At 43.0% G+C, this 13,212-nt stretch overlaps 1 protein-coding gene and 1 long non-coding RNA gene across 2 annotated transcripts in view; one reads left to right on the plus strand and one right to left on the minus strand.

Moving 5' to 3' along the window:
• SGK1 (serum/glucocorticoid regulated kinase 1) overlaps positions 1-13,212 on the minus strand; it is a 111,136-nt gene that overhangs the window by 69,506 nt on the left and 28,418 nt on the right. The gene's annotated exons all lie outside the window — the stretch shown is intronic.
• LOC122434063 lies at positions 2,914-10,707 on the plus strand. The gene is made up of 4 exons (XR_006267233.1): positions 2,914-2,929; positions 6,198-6,296; positions 9,553-9,635; positions 10,591-10,707. It is a non-coding gene; the product is annotated as an uncharacterized LOC122434063 (long non-coding RNA).

A 13,212-nucleotide genomic window follows, 5' to 3' on the forward strand; every position in this document is an offset into this window, starting at 1 on the left:
TCTACTCACGGGTTTATCACTCACTGTTGGAGACCAGCTATGAGTCAGGCATAATCTAGTCATTGAAAATTTGCAAGTCAGATCCCCCAAAACTTACCCTCATGGAGCTCGACTTATGACTACAAGAATAAATTTATTTATTAAGGGAATAAATTATTTAAATAAATAATAAGGGGAGATGTAAAGCAGAGAAGAATGATCAGGCTCATAGTGGGTGGGAGGACTCAATTTTAATTTTATGGGATTTCTGGGGAAAGAGAAGCTGTGAAGGTGGTGAGTTGGAGACTTGAAACCAATAGCCACATTCTGCCGAAGTCTTCCAGGGAAAAAGCCCAGTGACTTGCCAGGATCTACTTGTGATGCATGTGTCATATCCTTGGGGCTTTGGTTATTAGAATCTATTATATTTCAAGTAAACTCACTGAATATATGATTTCCTCAAGTCTTCTCAGAGGGAGTGTTTGGAGGCTTAACACCACCTCGCCCCGGGGGCAGGGAGTGGGTGGGGTGACATTTCTTTAGGAAGGTCTCTGATTCCAAATGACCTTCAACAAAGTAACCCCCTGGGAGAGTCTCACCGACGCGTGACTAGGACCCTCCTTATCTTTCTACAGAGGATGTGGAGAGGAAAGTTTATGACTACTCCCTTTCTCCAGAGCCGTTAAGGCGGAAAGGTGTTATAAAAATAGACAAAGTAATACATTTGGTAACAGGACGGTGACTGGCAGCAATCGCCCGCCTTGTCTAGAAGTGGTTTATCCCCTCTGGCTAAGCCCTCACCCCGGCTTCCGCCCGCCCCTCCGCACTGCTCCGTTACACATTGCATTGCTCTGGGGCCTCCCAAGTGGTCTCTCTCGGCCTGATCCGTGACGCGGCTGACGACGTGTGCTTGAGTCTGAGCGAACGGCTGGACGGCGGCGAGGACCCCGGCCCTCCGTCCGGCCTCGGACGCCGGCAAGGTGCCCTCCGAAACTGCTGAGTGCGGGGCCGCTCCCGGCCCCGAGGGACTTCCAGCTTCAAGCGGCCCATTGTGTTCCTTCGGGCGATGCACTGCGCTGCTGCCGGGAGTCGCTGACAGCCAGTGGCTTGGGGAGCCCCGCAGAGACCTGTCACAATGGCGCTCGGAAAACGGGAGCAGCTGCGTGTGTGAGGAAAATCAATGCCCGGATACAGGCTGCCGGCCCGGCTCCGAGGCCACCTGGCCCTGGTTTTATTCAGAGCCACACACCCGTTTGTGGCTAGCCTTGTAAACAAACACAGGCTGGGGGTGAGACATCCCTCTGTCCCTGGACCAGTCAAAAACTCCCTCACTTGGGGCTTCTGGAAGCCTGGTCTCCAAACTGCACCAGATTTTTAAAGCAGCAATTACCTCCCCAGACAGCAGGGTCAAAGAGTAAGGCCTTTCTTTTAACCTCGCAGCTACTCTTGCTGAACAATGTGTATGCTAAGTATTAAGCCAATTTCTTAGCTAAATCAGTCTGTCCTGGTTTTGTTAATTTCTTTATGTGAAAAAAACAAATCTCTACAAGCAATAATCCCTGACTAGAAAATCACCAGATGGGATTAAAGAGATTGGCCAGCTTTGAGGGATTTTCCACTAGTGCTTTTTTCCCATTACAAAATAGTAAACAGATATTATTCTTAATTTAATATGTTTAGCCGATAATGATGTCAACTGATGCAGAACCATTATAGAGTGTTCAGGTACTTATCTGTGAATTCACAAGGCAGCATCTTTCCTTTTGTTTGTTGGGAGTGAAGAGCTGTCTTTTCCTTTAAATCTAAGAGAACTTGATGTTGGACACACTTTGGCAATTTCCGGAGGGGTGTTTTTTATTATAGAAAACTGACTTTGTTTATATGATGCCACCATAATCTTCAATTCAGATATATTCAAGCAGGCTTTCCCAGTAAAATTATTTGAATAATTCAACTGATTATGGAAAAAGATCTCCATACCTATTCCTTTTCCAGAGGGGTGCCTGCCAACAGGCTGGTTATGACATTAATGTAATTCAGGAGAAGGATCCTGGAAGGCAAATTCCTCTCCCTTTGGTGCCTGGGGCTGCTTCACAGCATGAGTCCTAAAATATAACAGTGCTGTGAGACAAGGTCAGTGATAATAATCTGATTTCTTCACTTCAGCTATTTGTGGTCATCATCTAGCTTTATTTTCTTTGAACATCTGTAGTGTTTATTGCTTATATAAAACTATGATATTCTGGTGCTTCCCTGGTGACTCAGTGGTAATGAATCTGCTTGCCAATGCAGGAGACACGGGTTCGATCCCAGGTCCGAGAAGATCCCACGTGTCTCGGAACAGCTAAGCCTGTGTGTCACAACGACTGAACCTGCACTCTGGAGCCTGGAAGCCACAATTACCGAAGCCCGAGAGAGCCTGTGCTCTGCAACAAGAGAAGCCACTGTGATGAGAAGCTTGTGCACCACAACTAGAGAATAACTCCTACTCGCTGGAACTAGAGAAAAGCCCAAGCAGTAACGAAGAAGATCCAGCACATCCTAAATAAATAAATAATTTTTTAATTAAAAAAAAAAAGGGACTTTGATGCTCACTGGTTTTTATCCTGTGTCATCTGTCTAACTGGAGCATAACGGTGAGGACAACATCTCAGGCTCCTTTTTGATTCCACAGATGCTAGCCTTGGGGCTTAAATAGTGGGCAATAGAAACAGGAATTGGTTGATTATTTTGACAGTAACTATATTTATTCCTTTATACATCTTAACACTACTTTGCTACCATCCTCAATCACATATGCTCTGCATAATAACTATTTCCCTTACAAGGCAACAGCAACAGCTCTGCAGAGCAGACTCCATGAGAAGACAGAGTGGCTTCTGGAATTCCCCATCCTTTCATGCCATCACCCTTGGGACTTCCCGGTCCTTTCTTCTCAGCACTGACCGAGGTAACTGCATCCTGTTCTAGATTCTCAGGGTCTACCCCTGTGTTTCCCCAGGCCTAGGCTAGGGGTGGGGTGGTGGGGAGGGCTAGGGGGAAGAGGCAGCAATGAGAACGCCCACATCTCTCCGTCTGTTCTACGCGGCTACCAACACCCTCAGATCTCCTGATCTCCTGATACAGCTGTATCTCCTGATACAGCTGCCTGCCTTCCCCTTTCTACCAGCATGAGGTTGTGAGGATTCAACACCAAACACAGTCCTTACACTTCAGCTCTGTAAATCCCCTTCTTCTTCCTCCCTATTGAGGACCCCACCCCACCCCACCCCACCCCACCCACCACAACTCAGAATTCACTGACCTGAGTCATTCTTTGGAAATGGAGGTGAAGTTTTTCTCAGTCCTTCAAGTTCTGGGACTGAGATTTTAGTTTGAATTAGTCTTTCTTGGACTGAGAAAATTAAAAGAAAAAAGACAAAAAGAAAAAAGAGGAAGTAGGAGGGAATTATTTCAGGTAATATCTGTAAGGAACAGTATGTGCCATTTGCTTTTTGAATTGAAAAAATAAGACTCAGCGAAAATGGCAAGGCTGGGCTGATCCCCCGGAAAGAACCTGGCTAGCCTGGCCACAGCTAACCCACCCACACATGCTTTGGCTCCTCTGATAGTCCCCTGTTCCAGAATTTTTTACTTCTTTCTTGGCTACTGTCTCCTAGCATATTGTTCTTGCAATATCTCTAAAAAGCCATCAAACTAACTGAACACATTAAGACCACCTTTTCACCCACCAACCTCCTGGTTCTAAAAACCCTTTCACCACCACTGCAGCCCTTTTCCTTCTTAGCTAAGCTGCATGAAAACATCATCTCCATCTCTTTACCTCTCATTTACTCTTCAACCCATTGCAATTTATCCGTTAAACAAATGTTATGCTGCTGCTGCTGCTAAGTCGCTTCAGTCATGTCCGACTCTGTGCGACCCCATAGACGGCAGCCCACCAGGCTCCCCCGTCCCTGGGATTCTCCAGGCAAGAACACTGGAGTGGGCTGCCATTTCCTTCTCCAATGCATGAAAGTGAAAAGTGAAAGTGAAGTCGCTCAGTTGTGTCTGACTCTTAGTGACCCCATGGACTGCAGCCTACCAGGCTCCTCCATCCATGGGATTTTCCAGGCAAGAGTACTGGAGTGGGTTGCCATTGCCTTCTCCAAACAAATGTTATAGATCACTTTATATTTTCTGGGACTAAAGGGAAGAATGTGACAAAGAATCTTATTCCATTAAAACAAGTTTTTACTGAGATGCCAACAAACCTCATTCCCAAATCCAATGGATCCTTCTCAGTAGTTAACCTGGTTGGCAAACTCTGTAGCATTTAATGGTTTTAACAAAAGTTCAACTCTTCTGCCTGGCATTATGCTGGGTGGTGGAGACACAAAGAAATAGAATTGCTTGAGTGACCTTTGAGTGCGGTTGCTTGCATTTCAAAGGGTACCGCCCCAGGAGCCTGTGGCTTATCACATCATAGTAAGTGTTAATGTAGCAATAAGTTAAAAACATGAGCTCTAGAACCACACTTCCTGGCTGCAAAGCCTAGCATCACTGCTTAGGCAACTCATTGAGCCTTCTCAAAGCTCAGCTTCTACATCTGTAAAATGAAGATAATAGTAATACCAATCTCATCAGGGTTTTGTGAAGACTAAATGAGATAATGCAAGTAAACTCAGTGCCTGGCACTGGGTGAACACATGATTACTATATTAACTATTATAATTATGGTTCCAAGTCCAGAGAGAGTTTTATATAAAGTGGCATGTCAGAAAAAAATGGGAGGTATTTGGCCCATTTTTCCCATTGGGAGAAATCAAGGAAGGCTTCCTGGAGGAAGTGATGGTTAAACTGAGTCTTGAAAGTTGAGTTGAAGGAAGCCAGGTGAATTGAAATGAGAAGGACACTTCCAGCAGAGAGGATGACAGAAGCCAAAACACAGAGATAAGAATCTGCATGGGATGTATTGAAAATAGGGCCAAAAGGAGAGGTGGGAACTGAAGCTTAATAGAAAGGCTGGGTCGCGAGGTGCTGAGTGGTCACTGAAGTACTTAACGCAGGAGAGTGGCCTGGTCCAGGGTATCTTTCAGTGCAGTATGAAGGATGATTTGAGCCAGTCTAAAACACAAGTAACTGGATGAGTCAGGAGTCATTGATTAGAAAAGAAATGATACGGCCAAAAAGAAGAGTAGCACTGCAGGTGAAAAGGGGGAATGAGTCAGCAGATCAGTCTATCAGGCAGCTCTCAGATCTACAGCCTTTTCCCCATCGGAGACACATGATTTTATTGTCTTTTATCTGATTTCTTCAAGCCAAGCCCTAAATCGCCTTGACCCTTTAATCCATTCTTACTGAAACCATGGCATTTTTCCAAATGCAAAAGCTGATCTCGTCCCAGCTTTAAGCTCTTCAGTGGTTCCCCCACTATGGCAGCAGTGGCTTTCAAACCTGGTGAGGGTGGATGTGCTATAAGAAAATTCCGTAGAGTCCCTGGTGGCCTAAGTGCTTAGGACTCCACACTTTCACTGCCATGACCTGGGCTCAACCCCTGGTTGGGGAACTGAGGTCCCACAAGCTGCAGGTATAGCGGAGAGAGAAAAAAGGAAAGAAGAAAATCCTGTGCACATACACATATATAATAATGTAGAGATATAACTGAAACAATTGATCTACCTCCAAACGTATTTTTTACATGAAATGCCCTGACATTTTCTATTCTAATATATTCATTTAAAATGCTTATTAAATGATGCAACCCATTGACGATTCATGACCCACTAACAGATGACATACAAATTGACGAACACTCATCTAAATGGTAAACTCCTTGGCCTGGGATACCAATTCCCCTATGATCTGGATTCTCCTTTCCCATCATGCCCCCAGTGCATCCAGTTCTTCCACCATGTCATTCAATTTGCAGATGTCTTAAAGACTGGTTTCCTAAGTCTTTAACTGGATACAGACTCTTCCCTCCAACCCACCTTGTCCATCTGGGTCAGCCTGGCTAAGTGTCACACGCTTAGGACAGTCGGCCATTGTTTGACTTCTCACCACCCCGTTGACCCACCAGGGTATTTATTTGTTCAAATGGAAACACCCATTCACTCTGGTTTACTTGTCTGTTCCTTCTACTAGAATGTGAGTTTCACAAGGAGAAAGACACTGTTTTCTCATTTATTCATTAATGTAGCATTTACAAAGTTTCTTTTGTGTTCCCTCTTCCTAAGCCCATCCCCTCCCCATTTCCTGTCGGCCTTGACTTTGAGCTGAAGCTTCCAAGGAAAGAGGCTCACTGTTATGCCCCAGAGCACAGATCCCAACATATAGTAAGTTATAAAGAAATATTTCTTCGTTGGCCTGAAGCCTGATACCATTTAAGGCACAGTGAAGAAAAAATAAGAAGCAATCGTCTTTAAGAGTCAACAGGGAAATCAACAGCTGTAAAACAGTGCTAAAGCTAGCTGTCATCATTAGGGACCACCAGGACACAACTGACTTCAAATTCACACACACACAGGACTCAATGGATGTGAGTTTGAGTAAACTCTGGGAGTCGGTGATGGACAAGGAGGCCTGGCATGCTGCAGTCCACGGGGTCGCCAGAGTCAGACACGACTGAGCGACTGAACTGGATGGGTTAGAATACATCCTGGGGAAAGGCAGCCTCGATTAGAGGAGTGAGCACTGTGTACAGAGGGCATCTTGGGGAGGCATATCTTCTACATGCGTTTCTAAACCCAGGGGAGTTTTTTAAAAAATGTAAGTTCATCAGTGATTTTTAACAATATTTTGTTTTTAGGCTCTCTGTGTCTGGGTGAAGGTCAGGGAAAACAATGAAGCGTGAAAAGAATGGGGCCTTGGTGGTCTGGGGGTGTTGGGTAGGAGGGCAGGAGGTGACCGGGGGTGGCACAGACCCAGGAGGGGGCCCTGGGAGGGGTTATCCCAGAGGAGAAGGGAGAGTGGAAGTGCCATCTGCATCTGCTTTCGGAGTGCTGCCTTATCATCCTTCAGATCCATCTCCCTGCCCCAAATGTAATATAGTGTCAGAGGTTTATTATTTCATACAACAGTTACATTCCTTAATAATCTAGGTACTGTGGTGGTTTAGTGGTACTGGTTTAGTCCCTAAGTTGTGTCTGATTCTTGCTACCCCATGGACTGTAGCCCACCAGCCTCCTCTGTCCATGGATTTCCCAGGCAAGAGTACTGGAGTGGGTTGCCATTTACCGCTCCAGGGTATCTTCCTCACCCAGGGATTTAACCCACATCTCCTGCACTGGCAGATGGATTCTTCACTGCTGAGTCACCTGTTATTCTGGAGTGAAACAGTCAGTTTATAAGTTATTTGGGTTTTCTCACAATTTACTGAACAGAAAAGACATTTAAGATATAAAAACAATCTTCTACAGAAATGAATGAACTGATTTAGGACAACAGGGTTCTCATTCTAGCTCTGTAGTCATGTGAGCAAGTCACTTAACTTCACTACCCTTATCTGTGAGATGAAGAGCTTGGAGCAGGGAAGCCCCACCATGCCTTTCAACCACATCACAGATTCAAGGCCATTCCTTCCTTGGGTTCTGCTACGACAGTTTGGAGCTCCTATTTCGACAGTGTGCTGTGCTTAGGCTGTTGAATGAACAAATGATCAAGTGACATTTGTTTTTACCCACTACATTTTCCCTCTGCTTGCCAATCCAGTCACATTCATCCCTAACTGTGTATTACCTCCATTAGATAAACTGAAAAGAAAAAAAAAAAAATAACCTCACAGAGCTCTTAAAATAATCTTATGGTCTTAAGGGCAGTTGTTAGAAAATCCATTTAAATTGCAATGATACAGACTGAATGAAAGTCTCATTATTTGAACAGTGTACATTCCTTAATTAAATTGCAAGTGCTAAATGAAAGGGAGGATGATTAACATCCAAAATGGGGGCTTATTACTACTCCCTGACGTTCCTGCTTCTTCCTCGAATCTTCTTATAAAAGAAATTGCACAGTACAGTCAGTTTCAATTTTATGCAAAAACAGTTTTCCTCCAAATGATGCTTGTGCTGCATTGGTAATGGTTTCTATTTCAGTATTCTATTTTTTCCCTCACTTCATGTTTTATAAAGAAAATGCTAAGATTTAACTGTTCCCTGAAAACAAGAAGGGAGTCAAAGCTAATAAATAGATACTTAGTAAGTCTCTTACTATGTTCAAGAATTTTGTGAGGTACTGAAACTGTGGGAGATGGGAGAAGGGATTGAGAATGAATTGCAGATGTTTGAAAGTCCTATGAAAACTGCTGAAATCTGAAGACTCACTGCAACCTCAGGACAATTGAGACAGAGGAAAATAATCATTACTATGAATCTGTGTCAGTGGAGAAGGAGAAAAAGACATTTTTTCAGGACAGATGAATTCTGGGGATTTGAAAAAAAACTAATAATAATATTAAAACAAAGAATTTGAATCAGAGAGAGTCCAGCAAACAACATTATCCCTACTGATCCCACACTCTCCAGAAATGCTGTAATCTGCCCATGGATAGCAATACTTTGCATCATTAGCTGATGTGTTGTTGAAAGAAAAATAAGTAACTGAGAATGGAGAATATAATCCAGAAATACATATTAATGCATTATAGTAACATGGTCCTAATTAAACTCAAAAGGAAATACCAAACTTTTCAGCTTTATGAGGAGAGCATCATATATAACTTTCAGGCAAAGACAACTGTTTAAACTTTCATGCCTCTGGCCATGGTGATTGGTCCAAGAGTTGGCATGTGACCTAATCAGAACCAATCAGAATCCTTCTCTGCAATCTTTTAATACTGAAACTGGGAGGTAGAATTTTCTACTTTTTAGATAGCAGATGCTAGGGAAGTGTCCTGAGGAAATACCAGCAGTCTATCTCTTATCACATGAAGAAGCCTGAGATAATAATCCACCTAGTGAGAGGCGGAACTGAGAGGCAGAGACACATCACACTCGGATTCCAGATAAAGTAAGCAGTTTTTTAAAAAAATTTGTTTACTCTTATTGTAATTAGATGCAAGGAATATAATTCCCTGGGAAAAGAAAGTTGCTTTTAGGTAGATATAATTCAAAATATTTCACCAGTTGAACAGCAGGGACACAGAGCATGAGGCATTGTCCGTAGGACCCAGGCAGGATCGTGTGGGGCTCCTGCTGTTCCAATTTCACTTCTTTGCTTTTAGATTGTAGAGAGTTCTTGAAGGGTCCTTTGGGGCAGGCAGGAACAAGCTGGGTTGGTTGGAGGGAGAGGACACTCAGAAGGCTCTGGATAGTGGCTATACTAACCCTTATAGAAATATTTCAGTACTTCAGAATCAGTATGTCTTGCCAATGCATGTCAACTGAACATCAGTCCTTGTTTGGGGAAAGAGAAGATGGAATTCAGGTTATTCTCTGTGCAAAGGACAGAGCAGACTGTGTGATGAAGACTGCACGTAGCATAAACACTGTCCAATTGCTTGAACTCAAATTGTTCTTACTGTTTGGATGTTATGGTCTTTATTTATATCCAAAATCAATAATGACCAAAATTTCATTTCTTTCCATAATCCAGCTATCTCTCAACCCTCCACCAAGTGCCAGAAGATAATAAAAAGTGTTAAATCATTTGACTGGCCATGTCCAGGGTTAAATAAGGTAAGTACTTTCATTTCATAAAGAAATATAGGGCAAATACTTGGTCTGGTAGCTCAGATGGTAAAGAATCTGCCTGCCTTGTGGGAGACCTGGGTTCGATTCCTGGGTTGGGAAGATCTTCTGGAGAAGGGCATGGCAACCCACTCCAGTACTCTTGCCTGGAGAATCCCCATGGACAGAGGAGCCTGGCGGGCTACAGTCCATGGGGTCACAAAGAGCTGGACACGACTGAGCTACTAAGCGCACATTCCGATATAAAAGAAACTAATCCTAATTAATCAAAAAATAGGAAAGAATTTTTCAAAAACGTGAAATAAAAGTTTTAAAATGGATTTTGGTGGGTACTTTGGGTCATAAATCCACCAAAACAAAACAAAAATTCAGAGTATATGAAAACAAGGAATTTGAATTCTAGGCTTGCCTCTAGTGAATTGAGTATTAAGGAAACACTGTTCACTGAAATAAGAACTGTGGTCAGCAGACAGTGAGCTCAACAGAACATTTTCTCTGCTCAGTAGCGTAGGGAATATTCTTTAGGAACCCAGGAGTCATAGGTTAAGTGGTGATTAAACACTACTGCAGCAGCCTACTCATTTCCCTTTCTCTTTCGCCCCCTTCCAGCTTACCTTACACTTTCCTGCTGGTGTCTTCTTCCTAAAACAGTGTTGATTATATTACTTCCTTACTGAGTACCTTCAATGACTTTTTATTTTCTACTGAATAAGAGCCAAGTCACTTTGTTTAGCTATTACCTGGAATCTCTCCATGCGCTGGCCCAAGTAACATTTACTGTCTGATTCCGCATGATTCGCCTACCTTTCTGCCATGTACCAGCCAACACAGATTATTTGGTCTTTTCTTAACAGAGCCTTTTTTGACCGTTGAGCTTCTGGATTCTCATATGTTCTTGTCAATAGGAGTGACTTTTATTCTTCATCTCTTCTCAATTTTGCAGGTCAGATCTTACCCAAACTTGAAAACCTGGCTCTAAAACCATCTTCATGAAGGTTAATTACAACTCCATGAAGTATCTACCTCCTTGAACCCCACATTTTGACTTCAAACTTCTCATGTGAGTCAGTATACTGTATGGCACCATGATGAATGCACTCTTTAAAAATTCCAGCTAGTATTTATTTTCATGGATGATTACCATGAGGTATAGTCCCCTCTTGGGATTATGAGAAATACAGAATTTTTCACCATAATATCACACAAGAAGGGTTAGGAGAGAATAACTTGTCATGGGTATATGAACTAGGAGGACTTCATTTATACTCAGAATTCCCCTGAGGGTTCAGTCTGTAAGACTGATTCTTTGCCAGTTGCCATTCCTTTTTCTAAGAGACTGCAGGAGACCTTGAGAACTACTCTAAAACTTCTAACAGGTCCTTGGGCCAGTGATTTCCACAACAGTTATTTGATTTTTGACATTTATTTGACTTAGAGAGTGATCAATGATTTACTTATAATTTTATCACCAAGTGTTTTTTATTCATGGGTACTAATTTTGCCTCTTTGATTCTATCAGGCTTTAATATTCTTACTTATCACTGTCTTCTCATTATAGCTATTGCCCGCCTAGTAATTTTCCTCCAGAAACAAATAAGAACCAGCATGAAAAGGCGTGGGGTTGGTGTGCTTGGCTCATTTTCCTAGGAATCCTCAATTCTGTTCTTGATCATTTTGCTCTCCCGGGTAAAGAGTGTCTCCCAGTCTCATTTAGTCTTACAGAGGCCTCATTCAGTCTTCCAAAGGCCTTTCTCTGCTGGAGGACATCTCTACCCTGCGGAGGATATTTTCTATTATCACTTTATTGCCTATATCTTATTCATGACTGTCTTTGTAGATCATACTTATCTAAAAAGTGGTAAGAATTAGAAGACAACAAATGATAGTACCAGGAAGCCCTCTGTGAGCCCTCTGTGAGTATGTGAAATGAGTATACGTGTATCAGTTCAGTTCAACTGAGTCACTCAGTCATGTCTGACTCTTTGCGATCCCATGAACTGCAGCATGCCAGGCTACCCTGTTCATCATCTACTCCCGGAGCTTGCTCAAACTCATGTCCATCGAGTTGGTGATGCCATCCAACCGTCTCATCCTCTGTCGTCCCCTTCTCCTCCTGCCTTCAGTCTTTCCCAGCATCAGGGTCTTTTCCAGTAACTTAGCTCTTCGCATCAGGTGGCCAAAGCATTGGAGCTTTAGCTTCAGCATTGGTCCTTCCAATGAATACTCAGGGTTTATTTCTTTTACCATTGACTGATTTGATATTCTTGCTGTCTGAGGGACTCTCAAGAGTCGTCTCCAACACCACAGTTCAAAAGCATCAGTTCTTCGGTGCTCAGAGCTTTGACTAGATGGACCTTTGTTGGTAAAATAATGTCTATGCTTTTTAATTAGAGATATCAAGGGAACATTTCATGCAAAGATGGGTTCAATAAAGGACAGAAATGGTATGGACCTAACAGAAGCAGAAGATATTAAGAAGAGGTGGCAAGAATACAGAGAACTGTACAAAAAAGATCTTCACGACCCAGATAATCACAATGGTGTGATCACTCACCTAGAGCCAGACAACCTGGAATGTGAAGTCAAGTGGGCCTTAGGAAGCATCACTATGAACAAAGCTAGTGGAGGTGATGGAATTCCAGTTGAGCTATTTCCAATCCTCAAAGATGATGCTGTGAAAGGGCTGCACTCAATATGCCAGCAAATTTAGAAAACTCAGCAGTGGCCACAGGACTGGAAAAGGGCAGTTTTCATTCCAATCCCTAAGAAAGGCAATCCCAAAGAATACTCAAACTATCTCACAATTGCACTCATCTCACACGCTAGTAAGTAATGCTCAAAATTCTCCAAGCCAGGCTTCAACAGTATGTGAACTGTGAACTTCCAGATGTTCAAGCTGGTTTTAGAAAAGGCGGAGGAACCAGAGATCAAATTGCCAACATCCGCTGGATCATCAAAAAAAGCAAGAGAGTTCCAGAAAACATCTGTTTCTGCTTTATTGACTATGCCAAAGCCTTCGACTGTGTGCATCACAATAAACTGTGGAAAATTCTGAAAGAGATGGGCATACCAGACCACCTGACCTGCCTCTTGAGAAACCTGTATGCAGGTCAGGAAGCAACAGTTAGAACTGGACATGGAACAACAGACTGGTTCCAAATAGGGAAAGGAGTACGTCAAGGCTATCTATTGTCACCCTGCTTATTTAACTTATATGCAGAGTACATCATGAGAAATGCTGGGCTGGAAGAAGCACAAGCTGGAATCAAGATTGCCGGGAGAAATATCAATAACCTCAGATATGCAGATGACACCACCCTTAAGGCAGAAAGTGAAGAGGAACTAAAAAGCCTCTTGATGAAAGTGAAAGAGGAGAGTGAAAAAGTTGGCTTAAAGCTTAACATTCAGAAACTAAGATCATGGCATCTGGTCCCATCACTTCATGGCAAATAGATGGGGAAACAGTGGAAACAGTGTCAGACTTTATTTTTTTGGGCTCCAAAATCACTGCAGATGGTGGCTGCAGCCATGAAATCAAAAGACGCTTACTCCTGGAAGGAAAGTT

Source organism: Cervus canadensis, chromosome 33 (genome assembly GCF_019320065.1).
Source record: "Cervus canadensis isolate Bull #8, Minnesota chromosome 33, ASM1932006v1, whole genome shotgun sequence".
NCBI classification, from domain to species: domain Eukaryota; kingdom Metazoa; phylum Chordata; class Mammalia; order Artiodactyla; family Cervidae; genus Cervus; species Cervus canadensis.